Genomic DNA, 8,511 nt, shown 5'->3' with positions numbered 1-8,511 from the left:
CCACATTTCTGCTGGATGTCCCGTTTAGATGTTCCTTCTTTCGCTATGACTGTCCCAGGATGTAAATTGTTTTGCATTGTTTTGTATCTTTAATAAAGAGTTGTGGGTCTCATTCTTCCTCTATTATTCTAAGCTTTTCTGTTTTGTTTGTATTGATTGTGAGTTCCCAATTTTCGTATTCTTTCGTTAACTTTGGAATTATATAATCGATGTCTTCCTCATCCGATTTGTTATATACTTGTTTCCAAATTATATTCCCATTCCTGTGCATTTTTTCCTCCAGTTGTTTAATTCTTCTGAATATAGATTTTAAATAGAGTTGGGGATAAAAAACATCCTTGTTTTTAGCCTTTTGTCAAAAAGGAAACGCGTCTGAAATTTTATTTTCCATTTTAAATTCACACTGGCTTGCTATACAAAATAAGAAAAGTCCTTCCTCTCAACTACTTTCTAATCCTCAAGTCCTATCTCTCCGACCGCCATTTCCTTGTAAAAGTTAAAGATCAGTGCACTAACTTATATCCAATCAACGCTGGAGTACCTCAGGGTAGTGTCCTTGGACCAGTTCTCTACCTACTCTACACAGCAGATCTTCCTACAAGCCAAAACATCATCACAGCCACATATGCAGATGACACAGCAATCATTGCAGCTCACTCAAACCCGTACATCGCCTCGCAACTGCTCCAGACAAATCTCGACAGTATAAATATCTGGTTACAAACATGGCGAATTAAAGTAAACGAAAGCAAGTCAGTACATATAACGTTCACTAATCGAAAAGGTACGTGCCCAACCGTCTCAATAAATAATCAAGTACTACAACAAAAGGATGACGTAAAATACCTAGGTATGCACTTGGACCGCAGATTAACGTGGAAGAAACACATATTCACGAAAAGAAAACAGTTGGGTCTGAAACTCAATACAATGTACTGGCTGATAGGAAAAAGGTCACAACTGAGTTTGTACAATAAAATTTTAGTATACAAGGCAGTGATTAAGCCAATATGGAGCTATGGTATCCAACTGTGGGGATCTGCGTCGAGATCCAATATCGACATCCTGGAGAGATTCCAATCGAAAACCTTGCGCATTATCACAAATGCACCGTGGTACATGCCCAATGAACACATCAATCGTGATCTCCAAATGAAGACTGTCAAAGAAGAAATTGCCAGTTACGCCCAAAAATACGACATCCGACTACAAAACCACCCCAACAGGCTAGCGAAGAACCTAATGAGACCCCAGGCAAACATAAGGCTAAAGCGCCACACTCCAAGCGATCTACGAACAAGATTTTAAATTTTAAATTTTAAATTTTCAAAAATATTTTATTTATTATAGAGTTTTATTTATAGGGTTTTATTTATTAGTCACAAATAATTTTGTTAAGAACTAAAATTATGATTTTATAGGTTATTGTCACTGGACAGTCTCCTGCAAGTCTCTTTTAATTGTTAAACAATTTACTTATTGTAATCATTATTACAGATTGTAAATAAATGAGATGTTAAAAAAAATTTAAATGCACTTTTTGAATTTATGTACATGTTCGCTATAGAGTTGATGCGTTGAGCATTATCAGTAGTAATTGCACAAGAGCTCTAAAATTATCGATTTGTTTTCCAAGTTACACTCTGACAGTTTTAATTTTATGACCCGAATAGAAGTAAAATTATGTCAAAGTGGTACGAGGGCAACAAGTCAATAATAATTTTAGAGATCGTATGTAATTCGCTGAGATTATTTCATGAATAAAATTTCTTTTTAAATCATTTTAACTAATATTTTATTGATATCTCCATTTGAATATTTGCCTAATTCCTGGTGTTGTCTGTGAGAAGTTGTAAAACATTAATTGTCATTAATGTCACTGAATTTTCATTTTTGCTTACTAACGAAGGGCGCATCTGCCGTAATGTTTGACGATGGGATGTTACCAAAAATTATCAGTAGTAATTGCACAAGAGCTCTAAAATTATTGAATTTTTCCCGAGTGACACTTTGACAGTTTTAATTTCACGAGCCGAAGGCGAGTGAAATTAAATTGTGTCAAAGTGTCACGAAGGCAAAAACTCTATATTAATTTTAGAGATCGAGTACAATTTGTTGCGATTATTTCATGAATAAAACTGTTCAAAACCAAAATTTTATTGTAATTTATTTATGTAAGTACAAATTGGTACAATTAAACACACAGTTGTTATAAATATTGTACGGTTGAAAGTCATCACTTTTATAATTTTTAAAACATTAATTTATTGTCATTAATGCCACTGACTGTATTTTTTTATAGCAACAAAGGGCATCTGACGTAATATACTTGACGACGGGAAATTATCAAAAATTATCAATTTAATTTAGATTTCTGTAGCTTTCTATTGGTCAGAATCTCCTATGAATGAAATAATCAGTAGTAATTGCACAAGAGCTCTAAAATTCTATATTAATTTTAGAGATCGAGTGCAATTTGTTGCGATTATTTCATGAATAAAACTGTTCAAAACCAAAATTTTATTGTAATTTATTTATGTAAGTACAAATTAGTACAATTAAACAAACAGTTGTTATAAATATTAATTTGTTAATTTGACGGTTAAAAGTGATCACTTTCATAATTTTTAAAACATTTATTGTCATTAATGTCACTGAATGTATTTTTTCGTAGCAACGAAGGGCATCTGACGTAATATACTTGACTACGGGAAATTATCAAAAATTATCGGGTATAATATCACAAGAGAGTGAGAATAAATTGAAAATATGCGACAGTTTTTCGAAAATTTGTTGTCTGGCAATAGACATGAGAGCCCGCAGGGCTCGAGTGGCTATTGCCCAATGACAACAAACTTATTTTCTTATTTATTCTTACTGTCGTGTGACATTCGTAAGATTATTTTTTAATACGTATATTATGGATATTTTCTTAAATGTGACAGTTGTCAAAACTAGGAAACTGGTTGCCATTAAACAGAAGCAATTTACTTAAAAAAACTCTATCAGTAGTTTTCTACAGTAGATAATTTTCAGTATAATTTTAATCTGATTGGACAGAATTAAACACGTGATCAAATATCTTAATATGCGATTGGAAGTTAGAATCATTAAAAAATAATCAATTTAATTTAGATTTCTGTAGCTTTCTATTGGTCAAAATCTCCTATGAATGAAATAATCGCTGTAATTTTTATTTCTGTAGCTTTCTATTGGTCAGAATCTCCTATGAATGAAATAATCAACACAAGATCTGCCCACATGGAATCCACTCTGATCTTCTATTTCCTTATATTGGTTTTCTTTTTTGTCTCCTATTTTGTGGAGAGAGCTTATGAACGCCATAAACAGAACTCTCAAAAATTTAAAACCTGACTAAGATAGCGAGAAATATCCGTACAGAAATAAAATTGAAAAATTAGACCATACAACTTAGTATTCGACCGCCAATATGCCGAAGACAATCGAATTTTCAGACATTGTAATCGTACCTTTCAAGAATTCTGAGACAATCCTATCCTACAACGGAAATGATTTTGAAGAAACCGTAGTAAAGAGAACTCGAAAAATTAAAGAACAACTAAGAATTGATCATCTAAATTGCGAGGAACAAGAAGTAGTTGTAGACATATGTACTGAATATGCAGATATATTTTACGTCTAAGGCGACAAACTGACCTTCACAAACGAAATCAAGCATAAAATCAAAACAAACAACACTAAACCGCTCTTCACTAAATCCTATAGATATCCTCCAATACATAAGGAAGAGGTAAAGACGCAAATTAATAAAATCTTAGAAGAAGGAAGAATCCAGCAAAGCGTCTCGCCCTGGAAATGCGTAAGGAAAAGAAAAATGGCGAGTTGTTATTAATTATCGAAAGCTTAACGAACTCACAGTACAAGACCGCTATCCTCTACTGCAAATATCAGAACTATTGGACCAACTAGGAAGTTGCCAATACTTCACAACACTAGATTTAGAGTCTGGATTCCACCAGATTGAAATCGAGCCACAAGGCATCCAGAAAACGGCTTTTTCCGTCGAAAATGGACATTACGAATTTGTCCGCTTGCCATGCGGACTAATGAATGCTCTCTATCTACTTTCCAAAGAGTAATGGACAACATCCTCTTGGGAATACAAAAAGAAAGATGCTTAGTGTATATGGATGACATAATTATCTACTCACCCACTATTCATGATCACATCTCACGACTAACAGAAGTTTTGAAAGGTTACGAAAAGCAAATTTAAAAATACAGCCAGACAAATGCGAATTTTTAAGAAAAGAAGTGGCGTATTTGGGCCACCTTGTAACAGAAAATGGAGTAAAAACACATCCAGCTAAAATATCTTGCATCAAAAACTTCCCGGAACCAAAGAACACCAAAGAAATAAAATAATTCTTAGGCTTAGCCGGTTACTACAGAAGATTTATTCCAAATTTTGCCAAAATTTCTAAACTACTTACGAAACTACTTCAGACAGACGTACCTTTTATCTTTAATTCCAAATGCAAAGAAGCCTTTAACGAACTCAAAAATATTTTATCATCAGATCCAATAGTTATATATCCGAATTGTGAGGAACAATTTTTACTAACTGACGCTAGTGCATTCGCGATTGGAGCCGTTCTATCACAAGGCCCTATGGAAAAGATTTACCCATAGCTTATGCCACCAGAACATTATGCAGTGCCGAAACAAAATATTCGACATTCGACTATAGAGAGAGAATTATTAGCTATAGTATGGGCAGTCAAACATTTTAGACCATATCCTTTTGACCGAAAATTCACCCATATTACCGATCATCGACATGGCTTTTCTCGATAAAAGATCTCGGAAGCCGATTAGCGCGTTGGCGCCTAAAACTCGAAGAATACAATTATAAAATAGAACATCGTGCAGGAAAAATAAATAGAAACGCAGATACCCTCTCAAGGATTAAGATTAACCATTTCAAGGATTGTGCAAACTTTCAATCAAAAATTACATTACACGCATCGAATGAAGACGACACGGACACACAAGAAAACAAGGAAGACGACGATGAAGAAAACATAGAAAAAATGACCGAATAACTTGACAACTTTATTGAACTGTATATTTAGAAGTAAGTCGATAATCGATTATTCTAAAATTGAAACATCAAATACGGATTTGTTAGAAAAATCTAACAAAAATATTTTTACCTTTTTCTGACAAAATCAACTTGAAGAACTTCACGAGAAGATAATGAATGAAATATTCGCAGAAAACATGGAATATAGTAACAGAAGATTTAATATTGTACACAGCAAAGCTGTAAAAGATCGAAAATATTTTATTATACCATTACCTTTTGATCCCGAACGAGTAATATCACATCTGTTTCTTGTACTTTTTGCAAGTAAAGATCAATTCGATGAATCAAAAATATATTGTGTCGAAAATAATCTCGAACTACCTATTCTCGAGATATTTTCTTATATTTGTGCTGACAAAGAATTAAAATTAAGAATCTGTCAAAATATAATTAAAACAGCCAGCGAAGACGAAATCCCTCAAATTTTAGATCATTACCATTGTGGCAAAAACAATTTACACCGAGGAATAAACGAAACTGTCAGAAGAATAAAGCAGAAATACAATAGGAAGAATTTAGCAATAGACGTAGAGAAATTTGTAAAAGCATGTGAAATTTGCCAATAGGTTAAGATTTGCAGGAAAAATTTAAGTGGGCCACTAGTCATAACAGAAACTCCAAAAACATCATTCGAAAGAATCAATATGGACATCTTCGAATACCCCACTAGAAAATATGTATTAACATTCGCGACGAATTGACAAAATTCACACAAGCCTATCCTTTAGAAGACAAAAGAGCAGTAACAGCGGCCAAGACACTTCTACTCTTCTTTCAACACTATGGAACACCACTAAGAATTCATTGTAACTGCGGTCAAGAATTCAAGAATGCTATAATCAAAGATCTATACGAATTGTACGACATCAAACTAACATTTTCTAGTGTTAACCATCCACAATGGATCTGTAAAAAGATTTCATGCAACACTTTCAGAAATGATTAGAGCAAATCAAGCCGAAAGCCCAAACGATCATCCCTTCAGTATACTTCCTTATGCAATAATATGCTATAACACCACAAAAAATAAGACCCACGGTTTTACATCATATGAACTTATATTTGGGCACACTGCAGGCCGACCACCAGAAACTCTATAGCTACAATCAAAAAACACTAATGAGTAAATATATTAGAGACCTGAATAATCGCATGGAATATTTATACAAAGTAACCAGAGCAAAAACAGAGAGACAGAAGGAAGAGACGAAAGTAATATTTGACGAAAATATTTCAGCACAAAGACCCGATTTTAAAATTGGTGACAAAGTTTACGTAAAAGAATCCCAAATTAAATCAAAATCGGAAAACCTTTTTAATGGACCTTTCGAAATTCACAAAGTTTTTACAAATAGCCAAGTCGGGATACCATTTGACCTTGCATTAGAAGCTGCCCAAATTTTATTTTTCTAATCTTTAGGGGGGGGTCAATAGTAGTACAAATTTAAAATCCCAACTGAATTTGACCGTTGCGTTAGCCGCCATCTTGATTTTAAACAAGAACGGTTTTTGCTCAATATCTCTGCCATTTTCAACTTTTCGACAAAATATATTGACACCGAAATTGTTCAAAATGCTATTTTCTATAATTTCGTTTATCATAATTTTTTTGTGCGGTCCATATTTTCCTAGTTATGGGAAAAAACAGTGACAGTTAAAGCATAATTAGGGGTTTATTGAATTATCTCGTTTATTATTACCTTTACAACAAATTTTGACTCATACAAAAATGAAGATAATTAAATTTTGTACAATTTTGATCTCTTTCATTTTTTTGATGAAATCAATATTTAAGGTAGTACGTATGCGGTAAAAGCGCAAGCGTAAGACCCGATTGATTTTAAAGTAATGGTTTTTGTTCAATATCTTCCCCATTTTCAACTTTTAGACAAAAAGTGTAAGAACTGAAATTGTTGCAATTACGATTTACTACAATTTTTCGAAAGGACCAGTGGCGGTTCTAGGAGGGGGGGAATGGGAAAATCCCCCCCAACGGGGTCCAAAATTAAAAAAAAATTGTTGAAATATTATTAAAATATGTAAGCTGACATGAAACTTAATTATCGACAGACAAATTCAACCAATAAAACCAGCTAGTTAATAAAATTAAGTGAACTTAATGCATATAAGTTATTATTTATGTCTTTTATGTACTTAGTTTGGTTGGTGTTTCATTGGAAGTTTCAAAATTTGTATAAAATATAATTCTCTTAATTTTTGTTTATGTACAATTATGTCGTAAAATTAATATTAAATGAGACAATTCAATTATTATGCTTCCCCTCCGCTTCCACTATTTTCCTCCTTAACTCGGAGAATATTGATCGCATAAAAAAATTGTGGAAAAGAGGGTAGGAAATTGCGTTTCCAACAATTTTAGTTCCTACCGTTTTTGTCGAAAAGTTGAAAATGGCGGAGATATTAAGCAACAACGGTTCTCCTTTAAAATCAATATGGCGGCTAATGCAACCGCGGAATTCAGTCGAGATTTTAAATTTTTACTACTATTGATCTCCCCTAAAGGATAGAATTATAAAATTTGGGGTAGCTCGGAAAAAAGATTCAATTCCGTAATTATGCTCCCCCACCACTCTTTACTATTTTCCCACTTAACTCGGAAAATATCAACCGCATGAAAAAAAAATTGTTAAAAAGAAATTGTAGGAAATCATATTTGGAACAATTTAAGTTTAAAATGGCGTAGATATTGAACAAAAACAATTGCTACAAAATCAATCAGGTCTTACGCTCGCGCCGTTATCGCATACACACTACCTTAAATATTAACTTTAGCAAAAAAATGAAAGAAACTAAAATTGTGTAGAATTCAATTCTCTCTATCTTTCTATAGGAACATTTTTGTCATAAAACTAACAATAAACGAGATAATTCAATAATTATGCTCTATTTATATATAACTGTTATTATTTTCCGCTATAACTCGGCAAATATCGATGGCATGAAAAAATTGTTAAAATAGAAATGATAGAAAATTACATTTTCGATAATTTTGGTTGTTATCCTTTGTGTGAAAAGTTGAAAATGGCGGAGATATTGAGCAAAAACGGTTCTCGTTTAAAATCAAGATGGCGGCTAACTCAATAGCGGAATTCAGTCGAGATTTTAAATTTACACCACTATTGACCACCCTAAAGATTAAAAAAATAAAATTTGGGGCAGCTCCTAATGCAAGGTTAGGCCTGTTATTCGTCTAATCCGACTGGACTAAAATTCCGCAATTATCCTTAACCCCAAAACTAACCAAACCTCTAAAGTAAATTTTGACAGACTAAAACCTTATTTTGAATAATTTTCCTTTACAGATTCTATGGACTCCTTTCTATCGTCCAATCCCAAATTCTCCTCACTCTCATTAATAA

The sequence above is a fragment of the Diabrotica virgifera genome, chromosome 7 (genome assembly GCF_917563875.1).
Source record: "Diabrotica virgifera virgifera chromosome 7, PGI_DIABVI_V3a".
Lineage (NCBI taxonomy): Eukaryota > Metazoa > Arthropoda > Insecta > Coleoptera > Chrysomelidae > Diabrotica > Diabrotica virgifera.
The sequence above is the reverse complement of the archived record's forward strand: the minus strand, read 5'-3'. Positions refer to the sequence as shown.